Raw genomic sequence first — 12,495 nt, forward strand, 5'->3', positions numbered from 1 at the left:
GCACTCAGCGGTAAGTGCAGCGCTTGTCCAGGAGAAGCTTGATGGTCAAGTCAAGAGGCTGGCCCCAATATATTTTGTTTCCGAGGTCCTTAGTTTATCAAAGAAAAATTATACAGAGTTGGAGAAGGTACTGTATGCTGTCTTGATGGCCTCCAGGAAGCTTCGGCACTATTTCCAAGCTTACAACATAATTGTTCCTTCTTCGCAACCCCTGAAGGATATTATGAGGAACCGAGAAGCTACTGGAAGGATTGGAAAATGGGCTGCAGAGCTCAATGAATTTTGTATTGAATATGTTCATAGATCTTCGATTCAGTCCCAGGCGTTGGCAGACTTCATTGCTGACTGGACGCCAGGGGCTCAGGAGGAGGAAACGAACAAAGACAACGAAGCCTGGATAGTGTTTTGTGATGGATCTTGGGGAACCTTCGGAGCAGGAGCGGCTGCTGTGTTGATTTCACCTTCCAAAGTCAAAACTTGTTATGCGGCAAAGCTTGATTTTAGTTGCACAAATAACATTGCTGAGTACGAAGCATTGATTCTAGGTCTTCGGAAGTTAAAAGCAATGGGAATCAGAAGGGCCATACTTAAAACTGATTCCCAGGTTGTTTCGGGTCATATTGACAAGAGTTGCAAGGCTAAGGATCCGAAGCTTGAAAAATATCTGGATATGGTTCGAAGAGTTGAAGCTTCCTTCGAAGGGTTTTCTGTCAAAAATATCCCTCGAGGACAAAATGAGCATGCTGATTTGCTAGCTAAGTCAGCAGCACAGGGGCTGCCTTTACCTTCGGATGTGTTCTTCGAAACAATAAAAGCACCTTCGGTGGAACTTCTTGAAAGAGCAGTCCTTAATATATCTCCTGTTTTTAGCGAAGATTGGAGAACCGAGATCATCTCTTACCTTCAAGGTAAATTCCTTTCAGATGACGAAGCTTATAACAAGAGGATAGAGGCAAGAGCTCGTCCATATGTCATAATAGAAGGGGAGTTGTACAAGCATGGAGTTTGTGCTCCGCTACTCAAATGTTTGTCCAGAGCCGAAGGTATAGAGTTAATGAAAGAAATACATGCAGGCCTGTGTGGATCTCACATCGGTTCTAGGCCGTTACTTGGAAAAATTTTCCGCCAAGGATTTTATTGGCCGAAGGCAGCTTCGGATGCAGCAGAATTGGTTCAGAAGTGCGAAGGTTGTCAGAAATGTGCAAAAGATCAAAAACAACCTTCGTCCTTAACACAGCTCATACAACCCACTTGGCCATTGCAAAGGTGGGGCCTTGACTTGTTAGGTCCGTTACCACCGGCCCAAGGGAACCTGAGATATGTTGTAGTAGCTGTGGAATATTTTTCTAAATGGATTGAGGCGAAGCCTTTAGCCACAATAACTTCGGCCACCGTCCAAAAGTTTTTCTGGCAGAATATTGTTTGTCGTTTCGGGGTGCCAAAGGCTATCACTGTGGACAATGGGACACAGTTTGACTCCGAAGCTTTCAGGGATTTCTGTGACCAAATTGGTACGAAGATCCATTTTGCATCAGTTAGGCACCCGGAGTCGAATGGACTCGTTGAAAGAGCCAACGGCATTATAATGACAGGAATAATGAAGTTAATCTTCAACCAACCCAGGGGAAAATGGCCAGATCAGTTAACCAAAGTGGTGTGGAGCCACAACACAACAACATCAAGGTCTACAGGCTTCACCCCATTCAAGTTGTTATTCGGTGACGAAGCAATAACTCCGGAGGAAGCTAAAACCGGATCAATAAGGATAGTAGCTTCGGCAGAATCAGATTCCGAAGCTGCTTATTCCATAGAAAAAGATGCTTTAGAAGGGATCAGACTACAAGCCGTGGACAACATCAATAAATATCAAGCCGAAACAATCAAGTGGCGGGATAGAAAGGTTCAGCTAAAAAATATTGAGCCAGGACACTTGGTGCTTCGGAGAGTGGCCAACCCAGAAACAGTGGGCAAGTTGCAGTTGAAATGGGACGGACCTTTCTTAGTAGCATCTTCGTCAAGACCCGGTTCATACAGATTGAAGGATATGGACGGCAACGACATTCCTAGGTCTTGGAATGCGGATGAGCTTCGGCGATATTATGTATAACTCGATGTAATTTTTCATATTTTTTATTTTTCTTTCATGGCACCCTTTTCCTTTCCGAAGGGGGAGAAAGGTTTTTAATGGGGCCAACACATGTAATTTCCTTTTTTAGTTCTATAAGAGCAAAATCCCCCAAGGAATGTAAATGTAAAAGCTGAGAATGCACCATCGAGTGCCAAAAAGTAAAAGCGAAGAAGCTCCAAAGTCGTTCCTAAGGGAATGCAGAGCTCACAGCGAAAAGTCAACGCTGATTCCGCCGAAAGTAAAGGCGAAGAAGCTCCAAAGTCGGTCCTAAGGGAATGCAGAGCTCACAGCGAAAAGTCAACGCTGATTCCGCCGAAAGTAAAGGCGAAGAAGCTCCAAAGTCGTTCCTAAGGGAATGCAGAGCTTAAAGCGAAAAGTCAACGCTGATTCCGCCGAAAGTAAAGGCGAAGAAGCTCCAAAGTCGTTCCTAAGGGGATGCAGAGCTGAGGTGTGATTGTTTTTAAGGGAATAATGGCTATGAGTATGGCTTGAAGTGTGATTGTTTGGCCATTCATTTGCACATTGCATTACATCATAACATTTGCATTCATAAACATTCATCCAGGCATATGTAGGATAATCATCTTCATAGCATAAGCGGTTGTTTCGGCAAGAAAGAGCTTCGTGTACAAAAAGGAGAGCTTCGGAAAAAAGGAAAATGTTATTTTCTATGCTTCGTTGCGTACGAAAAGAAGGGAAGGTGTTTTTTCGCCTTCGGCTAAAAAAAAAGAAAATTTCATCCACATCAAAGCATTTCTCATACATCAATGAAAGGTTAAGGATATATTGCAAGGTATGAACAGAATACATTAAAAACAAGTTTTGTTTACATTTACAAAAGTTATCTCAAAAAGTTTCTCAAGTACTGTCTATAGTCTACTATCTAATCCCCAAGGAGCTTCGGCTTCGGTGTCATTCTTGATCTTCGGTTTCGGCTTCGTCATCCTACATGAATAAGGTTGTTGTAAGTCAAAATCAAGCTTACAAGAAAAGGTAAGCACAAGGTATGGTTTCTTACTGGTTCAAGGTGGCTACGAGCTTCGTCTCCAGCCTTCTCTCGCCCACCTTTTGTCCATATCATTTTTACAAATCTGTTCGAGATACTTCGAGCAAGGTCAGGAATGTCGTCCAGGATTGATGGTGATAAAGTGAAATTTGGCCTATTGACAATCTTTCCATGATCACAGCCAGCCTTCAGGAAAGCTGCAGCAGTCCCTCGAGAAGCCACCCAGGCATAGAAGTCACCATGCCCAGCTATGACTTCGTCGAGCTCGTCAATCTCCCCCTCAATATGTTCGAAGGCCTTCGGTAGATCTTCAGCTGAGGGGGTGAATTTTTCACTGCTGGCTCCAACTGAGTAAAAATTTTTCTTAATCGCTGAATGCACTTGTTGCTAAATTCCAAGCATTTTTCTTGAAGACTTGTCAGTAGTTTTCTCAAATCTGAATTTTGCTGAGCTTCGGCTTCAAGTTTTGCATTAAGATCTTGTTTTTCTCGTTCGAACTGCTCAGACTGGCGGAGAAGCTTCGTGTTCAGTTCTGATATTTTTGCTTCAGCTTCCGCCAATAAACCTTCGGTTGCCTGGAGCTCAAAGTTCTTTTTCTCGAAAGCATCTGATTGCTCCTTTATTTTGCTTTCCAAATTTCCAATTATAACTTCATGCTTTTTATCTTCAAAATCTTGTTGCATTTGCAAGGCTTTGCTCAGTAGCATACTCTGCACGAAAACAACCTTCGTCAGATATGTTTTTATTATTAGAAACAATAAAAGTTAAGGGGCAAGTAGTTCACCTTGAAGTTGGAATAAAATAAACTACCAACGACATGCTGTCGTCGGTAGCGGCTGATATCTGTTTCTAGCTTCAGGAATCCGATACTCTTGGACAGAGTACTGATAACTTTGGCTCCTGTTTGATCTCGAATGCAATCTATTTTTTCATCATCAACGCCTCCGAAGAGGAGTGCCCCAGGTTTGTATCCACAGGATTTGGCATACTCTTTAAGCTCTTCTATTTCAGCTTTTGATAGTTGTTCTCCAACTAAATTCTGGAACATGAAGGTTTCCTTTTCTGAAGCTTCATCAGCAATTTCTTTTCCTTTTCCCGACGCTGCGGTCACGGCCTCTTCGGCGGCGGTGGTAGCTTCTTCCGCAGCCATGTCTAGCAATATTTGGTCAATATGTTCAATTGTGCTCTCCAAATTCAAATCTTCAGCTGAGGCAGCTTCGGCAGCTGCGGCCTCCGAAGGTGCAATTTCAATATCTGCCCCCTCTGCAGCCGCTTGTGTTTTTTGGGCCGAAGCTCTTGGCGGCGTCTTGTCAATTACCTCTGTCACAGTGATAATTCTTTGTTTCTTTGCCTTGATTGTTTTCTTCGATTTCTCGGGCTCCTTGTCCTTCTGAAAAAACTTTGTCAGTTGAGGACCCAGTGGACTTAGCTTCGTAGGTAAGGATTCAGTCATTACCTTCAGAATTTCCTCAACGACAGCAGCAGAAGGTGATGCGGGGGTTTCTTCTGCTTCGGATATTTGTTGCTTCGGGGAAGAAGTTTTCCTCTTCTTCGGAATTTTCTTCTTTAATGGTTCTTTTTCTTCATTCACGGCCTCAGTTATCCTTTTTCTTTTTTGGCCCCCAGCACCTTTGTTCAGGTTTTCATAATCAGGGTAATCAAAGCCCAAGGCATCCAACACTCGATTTAGCCTTCGTTTCGGACGGGTTCCGAAGGCTGCGGTCATCAATTGATCTTCTTTCTTGGAATAGTTGCCAAGTATTTCATTGCACATTGCTTCAATTGTTTCCAACCACTCTTGGCAAGGTGTTTTAAAGTATTTCTTAAATTTGAAATAGTAAGGCAAACGCACAAGTTCACCTTCTTTCTTTTTCCCCTTCAGCTTCGGCATTTCCCATTCTTTTAAACTAGGAAAAACTTGGAAAGCCAAGAACTCCTGAACCAGGTCTCTTGTACTAATATGCTCTGCAACAATTCTGAATTCATCCATTGCTTTTTGTGTGGTACCGTCTACTGACATGTTGCAGAGAGACCGGGTTTCTCCGAAGATTAGTTCGAGTGGACTTTGCACGAGCTTCTCCTTGTCATCATTAACCTTGACATAGAACCACTCAGACTTCCACCCTGCTGCCCATTTACTCCGATAGCTGATTACAGGAAACTTCGTAGTTTTCCGATAAGCAAAATTGTAGCAACCAAAATTATCATGCAATCCATCCTTTCTAGCCTTTGTCTGATAGTGCAGTTCGTGAACCCGGCAAAAGCTGTCCGCAAATGGCTCCACTGCTTGGCTTCGGAGTGCCCAGATATAAACACTGAGCCTAACGATAGCGTTAGGGGTCAGCTGGTGAAAATAGATACCGAACCTCTTCAGCACCTCTGCAATAATCCCATGAAGGGGGAATCTTAATCCAGCCTTTAAAAAGCTCTTAAAAATGACAATTTCATCCTTTTCCGGCTTCGGGGTAGTCTCTTCTCCCCCGAAGCGTAGTAGCTTCTTCTGATCCTCATTGAAAAAGCCTGACTTTACCATTTTGGAGAGATCAGCCTTCGAAACGGTGGATTTTCCAAAGTCCAAGTGGCTGGGCTTACTTGGCATGGCAATACGATAATCGTCCTCGGGGTCAGTTTCCTCAATAACTTCTTCTTCTACTCCGGCATGTCCTTGTTGTGTTTGTTCTGCATCTTCACCAGGAATCTCTTCAGAAACTACCAGCCCGGATCGTTGCATGGCTTCGGAGATGGGAACAGTCTCCGAAGCTTCAATTTCGCCTCCCTCACGCTCAACCCTGGCAGTAGAACGCACTCTGGCCATTTAATTATGAATATGTGGAAATTTAACACTTTCTTCTTCCGAAGTTTTTTCTGACGAAGCAGGCTTCAAGCTGGAGCTTCGTTCGATTCCGACAGACAAGCTTCGGCGATGGTTAAAAATTTTGGCAGCAAAACAGTGCAAATAGCAATGAATGCTGTGGTAACTTCACACCTACTCCTCTGTTTATATAGTGCTGCAGGTAAGAAGGCGAAATGCCAGAATTTTTACACCAGGCGGACACCCGCTCGCACTCGCTGCATGGTGGACCGCAGAGACCGAACAGTAACTCTGCAAGGTGGGGCCGCTACACGCTGGGAGATTGAATCGTTTCTCGACAACGAGCTCAGGGAAGGTGTTTTTTAGACCTTCGGCGCTCCGAAGCTTAAGAGACCTTTTTCACGGATCAAGCTCGTTACGAAAAACGATCTAGCACCGCGAAAGGGGCTACTGTTGGGTCTATGCTTCGTCGCCGAAGGTCTTACAGGAAGAAGTGATCTTCGGCCGAAGCTGTTTATATAAGATAGCCGAAGGTTCCTCTTCGTGAAGCTTCGGCATTACAAACCGACTTAAAGATAGAATGACCTTCTAGTCCATAAAGGTCTGAGTCAATGTTGTAAGTTTTTATAAGGGGCATACTTGTAATTCCTCACAGGCTGCGTCCTGTGCCTATAAATAGTGAACATTATTCCGTTACTGTTCACACATTCTGGATTGCAATCACATCTCTCGGAATTCAACCTTTGCCAAGGCTTAGGTATTATTGTATTTAATAATTCAATATAACGAATAAATATAATATAATTAGTCTATGATTTATTTACTCATCTTATACCTTTTTTGTATTATCTTATGAATGTTTATTGAAGTTTTATTACGAAGGTTTAACTTCGTAATTATACTCTTTCCAACCTTCGTTCAAGATCCATTATCCCGAAGGGAATAATGTTTTAAGGACGAAGGACGTTATTGTTTAACATTTTATGTTGCCTTGCTCTTGATTCATAGCATTTGAGAGCAAGTCTCCAACACAGTTCATCACTTAAATTTTCAATGCTTTTTAACCAGTCATCATCTGGCTCAACGAATTTATCTCCAAATTTAAAGGTGTACTTCAATCTGATAAGTCCACCTTCGTCAGCCTCTTTTACGGTTTCTTGTGGCATTTCCCATTTCTCCGCGAGCGGCCATACCCTGAAGGCAATATGCTCTTGTACTAAGTCTCTCGTTCCAATGAAAGAACAGACAGCGCCGAAGGCCCTCTGGCATTCTTCGGTAGCTTCATTCATTTCAACCTTCGGCCTCCAAAGGCCGAAGCTTTGCCAAATAGGGCGCATAATTATACCTTTGATATCTTCTCGTACTGTCAGATCATTCTTCACATAAAACCATTCTGTCATCCAGTCGCCGGGCCATCTCTTCCGAAAGGTTGGCACGGGGCAGCTTGACCCGGACCGAGAAACGAAACTGTAGCAGCCAAAATTATTGTGATACTGTTCCTTACCCCAAGGTTTTGTCTCGTATGATAATTCGTGTATATTGCAGAAGCTTTTTGCATCAGGCTTCAGACCTTGGCTTCTCACGGCCCACACGAAGATATTCAGCCTTATAATTGCCTCGGGGGTAAGTTGATGGAGATAGATTTCGAATATTTTCAGCACCTCTACAACGAAGCTGCTCAAGGGAAATCGCAGTCCAGCTTTCAAAAAGCTTCGGTACACTACGACTTCATTCTCTTCAGGATGTGGGCAAGTTTTTTCCCCTTCGTCCGCCCTCACAATGGACAAATCCCGGAAATATCTTCCTCTCATATTGGCAAGATGATTTTCTTTGATAGTTGATTTACCATAAACTGAATGGCTTGGTCGCCAGGGACGATCTTCGGAGTCTTCACCACCACTGTCCACATCATAGCTGTCACTGTCACCAGTATCCTCAGACAAACCTTCCAGAATCTCCTTGGTGATTTTTTCTGTATTGGTCTTTGACATCGTTATAAGAAACCCCAAATTTTTCTCTTCGTCGAGGCTCAGCTTCGTCTCAGCAGCAGTCTTCTTATCTTCGGACATCTTCGGAGATACTAAAAAACTATTTTCAAAGCCGAAGCTTCAAAACTAAAAGCTTAGCAAATCTTAGTGCACAAGAGCTAAAAATTGAGTGAGTGGGAGCAGTTGGCCAGAGAGCGTATCAAATGAGTTTGCGGTATGGCCGTATTTATACGCCAAGTGCGTTGAAAATTGAAAGACCCCGCTTGTCAGTGAATGTTGCTATTCTAGCAAAGGGAAGGTGTTTTTTCGGACCTTCGGCGTAAAGCCTTCGTCCATGTCGCAATCTAAATTTGTTATTTTAAACAAATTAATATTGCGAGGGGCTACTGTTGGGGACCTTCGGCATCCGAAGGTCCTCAAAAACAGGATTTAACAGTATTTCTGGAGTATAATGTGTGAACAGGTATCTTCGGATTCAAGTCGGCATCACAGTAGACCAGAGTAATACGAAGGTTGATACAGCGCCGAAGGTGTGAGCAGGAAAGCTTCGGCGCGGCAGCAAAAAGTGAAACCGACTTAAAGATGAAAAGGCTATTTAGACCTCGACAGATTACTATAGAATTATTATCAAGTGTAAAGGGCATGAATGTAATTTTGTATGGGTTGTGTCCCGTGCCTATAAATAGGTGAACAGTACCCCCGTACTGTTCACGCTGACTTGGCATTCGCTTTTTGCGTCACGCTTGTACTATCATCTCCTTCCAGTTGGAGGTACACTTGTAATTCAACGATATTTCTGTTTATGTCTGATAGTAATATATAATTGTTTGTGTTGTCTTTTATATTCCTTACATTTTTATCCTTCGTCACTGTATAATGAATTTATGAAGGTACGCTCTTCATTACCTTCGTCCGAAAATCATTATATCCTAAGGGAAATAATGCTTCGAAGGACGAAGGACTTTAGCGATTAACATTTTCTATGTTGCCTTGTTCTTAACTCCTAGCATTTGAGAACAAGTCCCCAACAGCACCGGACTGTCCGGTGCCCACACGCCGGACTGTCCGGTGCACCAGGGAACCGTAGCCCAACGGCTAGTTCCAGGTGGCACCCGGAGAGAAGACCATCGGACTGTCCGGTGTGGAAAGCCTGCGGCGCCAACGGTCACCTGCTCTGACAAGGCAACGGCTAGGCGCACCGGACATGCTACAGTGCGCTGTCCGGTGCACCACCGGACTGTCCGGTGTGCCGCAGAAAGCAGCAGCTTTTCTCCAACGGTTCTATTTGTGTTGGGGCTATAAATACACCCCAACCGGCCATTTCCAAGTGTGGGAGCACAAGAGACATACCAAGGCATATAGTAGACATTCCCAAGTGCTCTTACACCCAAGTGCTTAATAGAATCACTCAAGGATTAGCGTAGGTGCTTTGCGAAGTGCTTAGGTTAGTTAGACCGCTTTAGCGCTTGCTCTAGGTGAACCCTAGATTGTTGAGTGAGTTTAGATAAACCTCACAACCCCTCGGCTCTTGCGTGAGCCGTTGTAATTGTACTGAGTGGGGTGAGAGTCTTGCGAGACCGTGACAACCGTGTTTGTGTCACGGCCGCCACCGTGTACCGGAGGGAACGAGGCCCATGGCGTTTCAACCGGAAGCTCGATAGTGGAGACGACGGGGAGCGTCCGAGAGGAGCCGGAAGCGGAGCACCACTTGCATGTGGAGAAGGCCCGCGACTCTCTACGGAGTTACTCGACCGACGTGCTTGGCCCTCGCGTGGGCTTCCCTTTGCGTAGGGGCACCAACGAGGATTAGTCGGGACCTTGCGCGGTTCCGGATACCTCGGTAAAAATACCGGCGTCATCCACGAGAGTTTGCTTCTCTACTTTGCTCTTTAAGTTTCCGCATTTATATTAAGCATTTAAGTTTCAATCTTGTATTCATACTTATTTAGTGTAGATTGAAACTTAGCCATTGCGGTAGAGATATCAACACTTAGACAAAACCTAGTTTGCACATTCTAGTTTGACTATTTGCATAGGTTTTGCTCTAGGGATTTATTTGTGGCCTAGTTTAGCGAAAGTTTTAGAAGTCCTAATTCACCCCCCTCTTAGGCGTCACCCGTTTCCTACACCTAGCATGGTCGGCCTCGGTGTCGTACGGCCCCACGAGGGTCAGCCTCAGCGCACGGTAGTTACGGAGGCGTACGACCCCGCAAGTATCATCCACCCACACGATTGATCCACTGCGTACTCTACGACGGCTGACAAGAAGCGCGACATCGAGGTTAGGTCGATGTGTTGCATCATGCTCTCCTTCTCCCCTCTGTCGCGCCTTTCTTGAGCCTCCCCACAACCCGCATGTGAGCCATGCAGCCTGCGGCAGCGGTGAAATGGCGGAGCTAGACTGCATCTTCTTCAGGTCAGAACCCACCCTGACCTCTCGCCCCTTTCTTACAGTTCCTTGCAGGAGTGAGATTTATCATTATTTAGTTCTTCATGACTTGCACGAGCTGGACATGGAGGAGCTCTATGTCGAGGAAGTCGATGACGCTGAACATGGAGGAGGCTAGGAGAGATCGGGACAGGACGACGGCGTCAGAGGATCTCGTGGTCGCCACTAAGTTTAGGCGAACGGTACATCTGCCCTTGCCAATATATTGTCTCCTCTCCGTTAGTGTTCTGTGATTAGGAGGTCACTGTGTTGGGGATCTAGGGGAGTAATTACTGTGCCCCTAGCCTTTGATTCTGTTTTGGTGTTCTCAATTTCTCTGGCAGTACCAAATAATACCACCAGCGCTAGCATACTGCTAATTGATTTTGTCGACCTTGATGCATGTTTTGTAGTAGTTTGAAATGTCATTGTTTCCTGGCCAACTTGATTAGAACGCTCTAATGTGTGTTGGCGAAAGCCATTGCAATTTCATAGAGTGAACTTCTGTACTAAATTCATGGCTAAAGGTCTATTTACCGGCATGTAGTTTTCATACATGAGGTAGATTACTTGTGCTATCCTGACCACCAAAATTTCATACTCGGTGTATTTTCAAATGTGTGTTGGGGATCTGGGGGAGTAATTACTGTGCCCCTGGCCTTTGATTCTGTTTTGGTGTTCTCAATTTCTCTGGCAGTACCAAACACTACCACCAGCGCTAGCATACTGCTAATTGATTCTGTCGACCTTGATGCATGTTTTTTAGTAGTTTGAAATGTCATTGTTTGATGGTGAAAGTTGCCTAGAGGGGGGGGGTGAATAGGCAAGTTAAAACTTTTTCAACAAAAACTAGAAGCAGACTTGGTAAAACTGAATTGATCTTGAAATTCACCCAGTTAACTTTGGAAATGAGATGTTCTAAATGATCCACAGGGTTCAAAGTAGTAGATCTGAGAAGGGCACTTCTCAAAATCCACACACCAAAAAGATATAAACAATCTTTCACGGAATGGTGAGAGAACGAAGAACACAAACAAACACAATGAGCAAGAACACAAGAGACACAAGATTTATCCTGAGGTTCGGTCACACCACCAAGGTGCCCTACTTCCTCGTTGAGGCGCCCACAAAGAGCCGGGTCTCTTTCAACCCTAATCCTCCCTTGCCGACCACAAAGGTCAAGCCCACACACTAATCTTTGCTCAAACGAGCGGGTAATACAAACTTTCTTGTGGTCTTCCACAAGATTTGGAGACTCACAAAAGACACCAAGTCGTCTAGGAGCTAGAAACTCCAAGAGTAATGAATCCACAAAGAACTCGATGTAGCACCAAAGCTCGAATCAAGAAGAGCAAGAGGGATTTAGAGATGAAGCACCAAAATCGCAGCTCTTCAATCTCACTCAAAGATTTCTCTCCAAAGATTTGAAATGGGAGAGGCAAGAGGTGTGTGAGAGAGAGTGGGAGGTGTTTCTCAGGTTAGAAATGGAGTCCAAGTCGTGCTCTTCTATAGAGGAGAGAGGTGGGGGTGAGTATATATAGGTGGGGCTCCAAAACTAGCCGTTTTTGACTTTTCTGCCCAAAAACCGGTTTTTCAAAAAGTTGCGCACAGTTTTTTGGCTGACACAGCAGACTGGCAGAAAAAAGTGAACAGTGCAAAAACCGGTTGAACCTGTTTTAAAACCGGTTGAACCTGTTTCCACTAGACAAAAACCGGTTGAGTGTCCGGTTGAGTGTCCGGCTAAACCAGTATTTTCCAAAAAGGTGAATAGTGCAAAAACCGGTTGAACCTGTTTTAAAACCGGTTGAACCTGTTTTTCCAAAAAGCAATTTTGGCCAAGATAGACTTAAAAATGTTGTACTACATACTTTCACTACGGATAACAAGGGTAAAATGGAAGTTTTAGATCAAGGATTTTGAGCTTTAGTACCAACACCAACCTTCTTTATGGATCCCCCTTGATAGTACGACAATTCCTATACTCAAGTCAAATAAAATATAATTAAGTAAACTCCTTGAGTCATTGGTGTCTCAAGTGTGATTTCTCCATGGTGTTGCTTCATAAGGATCACAAACATCTTTGTCTCACCTTTTGAAGCAAACACAAATCGAGCTTGTGACTTATGCCATTTC

This window comes from Zea mays, chromosome 4 (genome assembly GCF_902167145.1).
Source record: "Zea mays cultivar B73 chromosome 4, Zm-B73-REFERENCE-NAM-5.0, whole genome shotgun sequence".
NCBI lineage: Eukaryota > Viridiplantae > Streptophyta > Magnoliopsida > Poales > Poaceae > Zea > Zea mays.